This window comes from Calypte anna, chromosome 8, assembly GCF_003957555.1.
Source record: "Calypte anna isolate BGI_N300 chromosome 8, bCalAnn1_v1.p, whole genome shotgun sequence".
Taxonomy (NCBI): domain Eukaryota; kingdom Metazoa; phylum Chordata; class Aves; order Apodiformes; family Trochilidae; genus Calypte; species Calypte anna.
This window is the reverse complement of record NC_044254.1, coordinates 14464659-14476287: the sequence shown is the minus strand read 5'-3', so window position 1 is coordinate 14476287 and position 11629 is coordinate 14464659.

Below are 11629 nucleotides of genomic sequence, written 5' to 3'. Positions count from 1 at the left end.
AGCTGATTGAAAAATAATTTTCATCCTCATAAAATTATAGTACCTCAGGTGGCTTCCCTTTTAAAAATATCCAATTGTTTTGGGACATGCCATCAAAACCTTGGGGGTATCTTCAGGTGGAATATACTGGTTAGAGTGACATTTCAGCAGAACATGGCATTACATCCACAATGTTTCAGTAATTTCTAATTAATTCTAAACAGTTTTGGAGAAAATGGCATTAAAATTAAATTTTTGCAGCATTGCTTTTTTTCTCTTAATTTCTGTTACATCTTTGCACTATCTACATTTCTGTAGTTTTATTTTGATAGTGGAAATCTTATTTGCTGCTGTCATTAAACCAATCCATCTTTACCATGATGACTTATGTAGCTAGACAGTATGCAGTATGTATCTGAAGTCATACCTAGTTGAAATTTGCATGAAATGGCATTTTATGTTACATTCTGAGGTTGCACCAAGAACTGTTGGCCACATATTTGGAAAGGATTCAAAACCCCACTGTCTTAATATTAATCAGGAGGAGGGGCTTGCTACTTCATAAATTCCTATTGGATATTCATGACATTTCAAATAACCACTATTTTAAACAGCAAAACCCACAAGAAATATCAGGGAAGGGGGGGGGGGAACCCATAACACTAAAGACAAAAGAAGATGCTACATTTCAGTACTAATTGGTGCATTAAACCAAGCTGCTAGGTTATTAATCTACCAGTTCTCAGGAAAAAGAGAAAAAATACTTCAATCACAGTCATCCAGTTTCTCTGCTTTAAAGGGAATTCCTTTCAGAGAAGGTAACAGTTAACTTCAAAATGCTCTACAGTTCTGAAACACTAGCTGGAAACAGGACTTCAAGGCAGCAGAGGGGAATATAAACTGAGTTTAGGAGCTTTCTGTGATTCTGCACCCCTGAATCATTAGTACTTCTGAAACTCAAGAAAACAGGGTATTGTAGAAAATAGCTGGAGGGAACAGCTTCAGAACATTAAAATACAGTCCACAGGCAATTTTCTGAAAGAACCCCCTTTTCCATAGTGCTATCCTCAGTTTTAATAAGCTAGATGCCTTAAGTGATAGATGTATTACTTTCCTTTCAGTATAAAACTTCTCTCTTTGGCAGAGTGCTTTGGTCTGGGGCCCAGCACTACTGTCTGCTGGGGGCTCCGAGCTGCTCCCGAGCCCACCACGACCCCAAACACCTCTCTGGGGTGCTCAGGGCTCAGCATCACTGTCTGTGTGTGTGCTGCTTGCTTCTTCTGTATGGGGGTATGGAACAGTTTGCTTATGAACTGCTGTTCTGTGTTCTTGTGTTGGTAGCTCTACAGAGCCAGAAAGGTGGCTTGCACATGGAAAACAACAGTACCAGTCAGCAACGTGTACTCTGTTAAATCTTGTGAAATGAGGGGTTAATTCTATCTCTTTAACACTGATGTGTACAAGGAGTAAATACAGGCTTGTCTATAATGCTAAGCTAATATCATAAGTAAAAGTAGCTTTGGTGGCAGGTCTTTTTGGCAGCTTTTAAAGATTTACAACTTTCAATTTTTGATTTTAAACTTATTCTTAAGTTAGAGGCAAAGTGTCCTGGGGATCCTGAGCAAGGGCAAAGATTTGTCCATACCAGTCACTTTACTGTGGGAGGGGTAGGCTTGGAAAGGTTTGCTGGTTCTGTTTGGCTGTTTGTAAAATAATCTGTAGTTTGTTGCCAAACAACAAGAATAAAAGAGCTGGTGTTTAGAACCATAAATACCTGTAATGTCTTCTTGCTTTAGGTAGTAAAGCCTTGTGTGCACACAGACATGCATAAACTGTAATAACATATGTGGGCAGTTTTTCTTGTATACAAAACCAGATGTTAGATTAAGCTGACTGTTCTCACCTCAGTTACAGCTTCAAAATAATACAGATGGTAAAGGTATAAATGATATGAGATATGTTTCAAGCAAAGTCAGTTTTCCTGCTTACTGATTCTGGGAGCTGATGCTCTATCACTCATGGAAAATGTTACTAATGCAGTGAAAAAACCTAAATATTTTAAAATGGACATTGATGAGTACAATGTACACAGAATTCATAGTTTTTAAATCTACAAAAAATAGTATACTGTTAAAGCAATTTCAGAGTATCATGCTTTCCTAAAATGAGCTTTTAATTTGAAAACTTTAATCTTGCTAAAGCAGAACTTACATGTGAAACAGGTAAATGTTTACTCATTGAGGATACACAGGAAAAGAAATTCATCAGTATCTGAAATACCACAATAGTAACAAAAATGGAACTGTGAAGATACAATTGCCTATAAACAGCATAAGATAGTGGGAAGTTTAGCTTTGTGCACTGATTTAAATAAAAGCTGCATGTCTGTTGTTAGATAGTATTGAAAGTGACATTGTGTTAAGAGGTTTCAGCCAATGACGTTGTATTGATGTAAGCTCAGGCAGAATTTGGCTCTGCCTGTTACATATATTATACATGCAGTGCTCATTCTCTTTTGTTTTGCTCCATTCTGACCTAATGGTTGTCTCTTCTGTCTGTAATGCTGATTTCATCCTTGACTGTGGCTGTCTTCCTCTCCCTCTACCTCCTCTGGCTGAGTATTACTGCTCTCGGTGCTCTAGTCATCTATTTTTCTACCACAATTTCATTCTCACTGAAATCTCCTGTTAAGAAATATAATTACTTAAAGTTATTGTTGAAGCTACTTGCTTTCCTAATTTGAAATGCTTGTATTTTGACCTTAATGGTTCTCAATATATGCACCCAGCAGAAACATTAAAATTAATCCACTCAAGGCAAATTTTAATGTAAACATATGACCATTTTCATCTTCAGCTATCTCTGCCAGCTCTTCTTTGATTTCAGGATCTGTTCAAAATGTCTCTCCTCGTTTTCCTACGTGGATTTTCTCCAGACTACCTTTTCATCTAAAATCCTGCCTTTCCACTCCACTTCTCTGGAAGTAACTTTCATCAGGGCTGTGTGGGTACTGAATGCTGTCAAGTAAGTGTTAATCACAGCTTTGTTTGCATTGTATATGTACAAATGCAGATGAAGTCAGGAGAATAGGATTCCACTGGTCGCTGCTATGCAAAAATGCCCCAGGATAAACAGGGTCTATGACAAAGAATACCCCTAACTGTGTCCAAAGGGTGTATTTTGGATAAAAACAACAGGAAATTGGATTTTCAAATTGAGAGGGAATGGTTAGAATACAAGCCTGTGTCTACAAAAACACTGAATATAATAAGGATTGTGATGGAGAAACTTCTCAGACATTCTTCTGGCATGAAAAGTGATGTTCATAGGAGAGGGGAGGCATTACAATTGCTGTATGTCTTTTCCCTTACTCATAAAACTCTGAAGGAAGGCATCCTGCTAAGTTGTATGTTCCCACAACAGCTTAAAAAACCCTTGTTACTAGGACAAATATTAAGACTTGTCAGCTTTCCCTAGGGACTCCAAATTAAAGCTGCGGTGTTCCTGCGAGTTTTTCCCCTGGTTAGCACCATTCTCCATTCTGTTCGTTTTTACCAGCATTATTTATAAAAACTGCTGCTAAGCTGCTTCTGCTATCTGAAACAAACAAGCAAACAAACATGCATCACTTTTTTGATCCTTCCATCCAAATCCTGCTGCTTACCTATTTGTTATCAAACTTCGTACAATAATACCTGCTTGAGCAATGCTTTTATTTTGTTACAAAATCCAGTTAACAGAGGGACAAAAGAGAGAATAAAAGAGATTGCTATGACAGTGAGCAGCATCTGAAGAGTTCCATGGACTTGCATAGATGTCAATTTACTACCATGTTTGTACAAAACTAGTGACATCTCAATACCTCGTGTTTGTGGAATACATGTGTGAGCCACTAGGTACCTGAAAATTCCTACGGATGATGTGTGAACAGCCACCATTGCTTCCCTCATTCCACTTTCAGGGTTGCAAGCTGCAAGTCCATTTCCAGTTAGGCAAAAGAACTGGTGCACCTCTCTGTGTTACTCATGAATTAAATTAATTTTCAGTTATCTTCTTAACATAGATATTTTGGAAATGCATGTTGGACAACAATATTTCACTTTTCACAGGCAAGTGTTTGGGCTTGCAGCTTGCTTGAACAGTAACATTATTTTTGATCCATTTAACTCATGATTTCTATATTTTTTAGTTATAATAGGAAGCAGTTGCATAATCAGCTCACACATTTATGTAGCTATGCTATATGGTCCTGTGGCTTGCATACCACAGAGTGAACAACAACAACAACAACAAGAAATCAGAACATAGGCCTCAAAATTCTGCCCTGGAAACCTCATGTGCAATCAAACCCTTTATTTGGAGTATGCCCACACCAAATTACAGCACTAACGTATTTCCTCATGCCGGATATGAGAGAGCTCCACAAATTCCAAAAATGGCACCGTGTGGGAGGACTTTTGGAAAACTGCACATACTACCTGGCACCCTATAGAGCATACAACAACAGAAAGCAGGCAACCAAAAATGGGCAAGGCAATATGACTTTTCCAGATGAGTTTCTGTGCTTAGAGTAACATTGGAGAATAAGTGCATTTGAGTGTTCAAAAAAGATAGTTTTTAACTTTTAGATGACTGTCCTGCTCATTCCAGATGAAGATGTATGTGCTACTTGGTACTGTTCCTCATCTGCTTGGAGAGAACTTGTCCCATATTCCCAGACATGTAACTTGGTAACAAGGAAAGCAGGGCTCCTGCTTACTTGCCAGAGGTCCCCAGCCTGGAAGCACAGCACGCTTCCCATGCCAGGAGGAGAAGAAACAGAGCAGCCTTACCACACCTCTGTGGTGTCACTGTCCTCCCTGTGCAAGAGGCCAAGAAGAGCCTTCTGCTGCATCCTGACACAGACCCACATATGCCACAAGGGACAGAAGCCACAGTAAACTTCAACGTAATTTTCCTTCACCACCTCACAGAAGTGACCACCTCTGCATGTAACTAGGAAAGTCAGCTTACTGTAGCTTTTTGTATCGAAACAATTAAGCTAGTTTTCATTTCATTACTGGTAGATGAGAGTAAGGAAAAAAAAGAAAAAAGAAAAGAAAAAAGAAAAGAGAAAGAAACAGAAAAAAGAAAGAAAAAAAGAAGAAAAAACTGAAAAAAGGGAAAAAAAGGTTATCTGTCCAATACACAAGTCTAATAACTATTATCCCTATGGTAGCTGGTAGGCACTGCAGTAGTATTGGAGACAATTGAGTTGGAGGCATGACTGCTTTCAGTATGAACAGATTGCAAGAAATTAATTGCTTTTCTCAGATTTTAGTATTGTTGCCCCAAGGGAAAAACTGAAGTGCCAACAGAAGAATGCTACCAGTACTGCAGAACCCAGACTCAGCAATTGTTCTGATTTACTGCTGGGCTGGGAGAGCCTAAAAAATCAGGCTCCTTAGTTGTCCGGACTAAGATGTATGGTTCCTGATTTAAATTTCTGTATGTGCTGTCTCTGGCCAAAGGACCTGGGAGTCTAAACCCAGAGCACACACAGTTTCATGCTGAGGGCTGCTAGGCTGGAAAAGCACGAGTAGAGAGCTACCTGTCTGGAAGGCTTCCATAGAGAATCTTTAAGAGAAATCATGGAGAACTGAGATGATGAGTGCTAGATTTCTCCCTCAAATAAAAATTATAATAATATTCTTGTCAGGGCACATTGAAGACTGGCAGCTCTCTTAGTGCTGGGAGGTGGGAGGGATCCCCATGATGAAGCACCTCATAGCCAGGGCTCACCCCACTGCTCCCACACAGGGAGTTGGGCAGGGGCGCAGCCATGCTAACCCCCAGCACCCATCTGGCTCCTCTCTGAGCACAAGGACCACACGAGACTGGGCCAGAACATTAGCCCACATGTTGGGACCATGGCCAAGCAGGGCTGTGGGGAGCTGGAGGCCAGGAGGGCTGCAGCAGTCTGGGCTGAAATAGGGCCTGGGGGGAGGGGAAGGAGGAGGGAGTAAAGGCCCCAGGTGGGGGTCATCAGGTCTGATCAGGCCCATCAGCATCCTCAGGGCCCTGGCAAATCTGAATGTATGTAAGCACTTCCAAGAAAAAGGGAAGAAAAAATTTAAGAAATTGTATTAACATCTCTGCTTTCCCTCCCTTTCCAGAGCTAAAAGTATAATTTCCATTCATTTCAGTAGTGAAATTAGCATCTGTCCTCTACCAGGAACAGAGAAGCAACTGCTTATGAATTTTATGATCAGTAACTTCTCTTCCACTCAGGCCCCCAAAAATTATGTGATGTGCAGGTGACAACTGATGCCTTCAGATTCAATATTTGCTGAATCCAGTAGGTGAAACTATGTAATTGAAGAGTGCATGTTTTTTGAACTCATCTGTACTTTTAATTCTAGCCTTATTGGAATGTTGCAAATAGTCTACAACTTTACTTTCTAGATTTTAGATTGTCCTCCTGCATCTCAGATACTGTGTTTATTTTTGGGCCCCTTACCACAAGAAGAACATTGAGGTGCTGGCAAAAATTTTGTTGGTTCTGGTCATCTGTAGGCACCCCAAGTGCCCTCTGTTGTGTGATAGCACTGGATGTTTCATGACTGTGATGCTCACACTGTCCCACACTCCCTCTCCACAAGGAGGCTTGAGTGCCAGTATTTTTAAAAGTACCTATTTTAACTGCAATATACAGACCCATATTTCAGCAAAGCAATTTACAGAGACTTCTTTTAGCCACTTTAGTCTCTGTAACTTGCTGATTTTACTGCAAAAAATACCAGGGTCCCTGGAGTCATCCCTGCTGCATATGAAGAAGGTGATGCCTTGACTAAGCAGAGCATCAGGGCATCCCCCTTCTGTCCAAAGCCAGTGGGAGGTTGCAGCCCTACCAGTCCTATACCAGGGTTCAGTGCTGGGCTCAGCCCCATAGGCAACCTCCCTGCAGCACAGGGTAGAACTTTCAACACTGGAGTGCTCTATGATCTGTGCCCAAAGGGAACATTAAATGCAGGACACAAATAATGGTTTGAAGGCAAGGCAGTTGCAGGCAGTGGATTGCACTGTCACACCTGCAGCTGATCCTCAAGCCTGCTGACCAGAGCCTCTCAGCATTTTCCAGGTGTGCTTCTCCCTGGAATTCCTTTCAGTCTTCCTTAGACATCTTTTAATTATTAATAACTATTTCAGTGTGTATTATCAGAAAAAGGTGTTAAATAACTCTGCTCCTTTTACAGGCAGTTCTTGGAACTTAGATGGGGATAGGTTTAGCCCATTTGCCAGAAAGTGCCTCTGCCATGGAGAAATGCATAAAGAAAAGAGCATTTCATCTGGATAACCCAATGTTTCCATTACAATCACATAACATTTAATTATGTACTCCATAAATCTTCATATTTTGTTGTGAATCTCATAGTAACAAAGCCTGATAAATAGATTCTCTCCCCTGGCCACTACCAATCAAGGAGAAAAAATACTTATTTATGAAGCTTTATTAATAAAATGTGAATAATTCAAACAGCTTCTTCAGTGAAGAAACAGCAGTGGAGTATATTCTTATTTGCATATAAATGAAATGATGCTTTAGTGTCAGAGTGAAGAATTAAATAATATGAAATTTTACAGTCCACTCCTGACAGACTCATAAATATTATGGTCATAAGCTGCAGTTTCCTAAAAATTCTCATTTTATCTTTTATTACAAAAATATGACCAAAGGGCCAAATCCTGCTCATTTTACATGTGTGAGTATTCCCAGTGACAACACAATTATTCAGTAACTGAGGTTACCAGATTCCATCTTATGTCAGACAGTGGAGCAAAAGCACAATGTTATCTCTGTTAACTCTTCTTCCTACTCCATTTTTTCAGTATCCATATTGCAATGTGAGCATCAGCACTGTGCACACCATGCCTTAATCATCTTCAGCAATTTGCACATACAGGTAAAAACTGACACCATTAACATCTGCACTCTGTCTATAAGTCAAGGTTTACATAAGCCCTTTTTACTACACATCAGCTGACTCATCAATACATTTCAAACTTTTCCATCGTGCAGAAGAGCCTACATTCTTATTCTTAAATATGTATCTTCTATTGATTTTTTTAAAGTATACTTTTTTTGAACAAGACCCAGTTTATAAAATGTCAAGGATTCCTCTGCATCTTTGCCTGAGGTAATTTTTGAATCTATTTTTAACTCTCTTTAAATAGACTGTAGATGATGCTATATTCTGGTATGTTTTCTGACACCACAATAATTTGTGACATTTCAGATATAACTGGTCAGAAAATATTAGCAGAGAGAGTCACTGCCATATCCAAGTGCATTGTTCTGGAGCTGCATAGCACTGGGAAATGCTCATTTGCATGTGAGAGTAAAGCTGGCAATTGCAGCTTCTGTGTAAAATGGTTAAGGTATGGAAATGGAAATGAAAAACAGAAAAAAGGACTTTAGTCCCACGGTTTTAAAATCAATCTCTTCATGTTAGTGCAAGACTCATGAGTCCTGCATGATTGAATTTGACAGTATTCCTAAAGGGCACAACAGCATGAAGAGATTTGTCTCAAGCTGGTGCTAAAGAGAGAAAAAATTGCCATAGAATCACATTGCCTAACAAAAAGAGAAATTAAAAGTTGAAAAACATGTGGCATTTATGCTAACAAAGACTGAATAATAGATTCCAGAGTCTGTACTATCATTAAAATGTAATTTTGTATATATGTATATATGTATATATATATTTAATACTTCCAGGGCAAATAACCACATTTATTTGCTTTTTTCTAAGTACTTTCTGGTTTCTAATTTATGAGCAGATGTTCTTGGCAGCAGGGGGATGTAAGGATCTTCTGCCTCTGCCTGTGCTGGATACATTCACCAATTACTTCCCTGGATCTCGCTTACCTTTTTTTCAAGGCTGGAGGACAGCATAAACCCATGGAGACTCTTATTAGTTTAACTCACCTAGGATGAGGTTAATAGACATACTCCAGTGTTGGCAGGGGTTCTTTTAGATCTATCAGCAGATACAAGAAGTTTGATTCAGCTGCAGATTCTGGCAGCAGTGGCTGCAATCACACAGCAATGTTTGGTTCCTTTCTTGGCGAGCTTCCAGAAGTGGCCTTTGGCAATTGCCTGTCAGGCATAGGAACATTCTGCATGGTTGTCATCTGACTTCTCATCTTCCAGATACAGACTAGAACTAAAGCCACAGAAGAAGATGGTGGAGAATTTGGCTTGCAGTGCATTAGACATGCTGCTTCGTTTGTCATATTCCATTGATGTTAACTTCTCTTTCCTTCTGAGAAGTTCCTACCTTGCTGCCTTTTTAGAACTGGCAGCTGTGTTGAATGAGATGGAACCTTCTCTGCCCCAACAGCAAAGGGGTTTCTGCTTATCCAAGCCAAGAGGAAAGGAGTGTCTCAGGCTGTAGCGAGGGACAGAAGCTGTGCCTGTACCTGTTCTACATTCATTCTGAATAAAGGCAAAATAAGCTAGAGATACTTAAGCAAGTTCTGAGGAAATATAGAGGAAACAGTACACATAATCTGTCACTCTCCTATAAAGATATATATGAAGAAAGACTTTGATGAAGAGGTGAGCTTTGCAAAGTTATTCATATGAGTAGAGTCACAGCCAATTGACTAAACTTCCTCCTAAACCAGAGGAGAACCAGGAAGGCAAAACCCTTTACAGAGAGATAAATGAAGGCAAGCATCAAGGCTGGCATTTCTGACAGACTAAAAAGAGTAGGACAATAAAATAAGAGACAATATTAGATTATATTACAAGTGCAGTTATGCTTGTGAGAAGGGATATATGTAAATTTGACATGATGGAGAACCAGAATCACTGGAAAGACAGCACGAGAGAGCACAACACATTTGGATCAATGGAAAAGGAGGAAATGGAGAACAAGTGATCAAGGTAGATAAATGACTGGGACCTAAATTAAAATTATTTTAGGTGTTGAAACCAAGATAAATTGAGGTATTGCAGGGAAAGAAACCACAGGTAGACAGGGTCTAGGTCAGAAGATACGATGAAAAGTGTAGTGGAACAAAGCAGTCAGACGCCTCTGATTACCGAGAAGTGGGTGTGAGCCGGTATCAAATCCACCTGTGCCCAATCAGGGCAGGCCCCCTATTGAGCATGTGCAAGAGCAGGGAGCCAATGAAAGGTGAAACTCACGGCCACAGACTAGCTCACTCCAGAACACTGTATTACCTTTATTGTGCCACTAGCGCTCATTGCCTCCAAGGTGAAGCTCTCTGTGGAGTCTCGAACCTGGGGCTTTCGGCATTGCAGTACTGGGTCTTAACCAGCTGCGCCACGAGAGCCTCACCTGATTGGGCACAGGTGGATTTGATACCGGCTCACACCCACTTCTCGGTAATCAGAGGCATCTGACTGCTTTGTTCAACTACATGAAAAGGATTTCTCACCCATGTATGGAAGCAACCTAAATGTAGGGAAGGTCATCTGGATATGATTGACAGAGAAATGCCAATAAAGGGAGGAGTACAGGAGTCAGTACTCTTCTACATGATGATAGCTCCAAGGCAGGCAGGCAGGCCAAGGAGGTCTGTTGAAACCCTGACCTGGCCAGAAGGCAGAGGAGCTAAATATGCTACTTGTAAATAACATCACCAGGTTATTTTGCAAGTATTAATTTGGAAAAAGTAATGCAGGGTTCAATTATTATCAATTAATTATATCACTATTCAGACATGACTGCAGGTAAGATTGCCCCAAGAGGTTAATTTAGAATGAGCAGAAGAACAAGCCTGGGTTCATGTCTGTTTATGCTGCCCTTCCAACTCTGGAAAATTATATGCATAAAACAGAATTTGGCCTGCATTATTTAGTCATCATCCCTCATTTAATTCATGTTTGCTATAATCTGCTATTGAATACTGTCACCCTTAACTGGAATGATTGAGTTTGTGTACTTGATTTAGCTACATCTCAATCTGATGCAGTGGTTTATTAAGAGATCTTAACAGAAAGTGCACGTGTCCTGGTTTGGGCCAGGATAAAGGTGATTTTCTGTCTTGTACTTTTGCTTTCAGCTAAGTCTCCTGTAAGTCGTTGCACTTGCTGAAATTAACAGCAAGTTTCTCAGACAGTCTCTGCTTCTAGGACTGATAACACTTGATGTTTATAGTTACTGCTAGAGACTGGTATGCAGAGCCAAGGCCACTGCTCAGCTCTGAGGAACATTTTACCGTCCAGCAGGAATAAAAAGGTCCCACCTGCAGCCCTCCTTTGGGGAGGAACGGACAAGATAAATGCCAGAACTGACCAAACTGAGTATTCCATCCCATATACGCCATAGTATAAATCTGAGGCATCAAGAGGGCCAAGCCATGCTTCCAGCTTCCAGCCTCCTGCCCTTCCTGCCTTTCCTGCTTCCCTTTCTTCACCCGTTCCCTGTTTTCTTCGGCATCCTGGGAGGATTCTGTCTGTTCTTCTGCCTGTGGTCCTGATCCGTGCCAGCCCATATCTGTGTGTCTTTGCCTCCAGTTCCCGACTGCTGCCGACTCCAGGAGTCCAACCTGGACTTACCCAGGGCTGCCCTGCAGCCTCGGTGGTGATGTGAGAGTTACTGAGGGAAAAGGAGGGAGGAACATGGTATCAATTTTC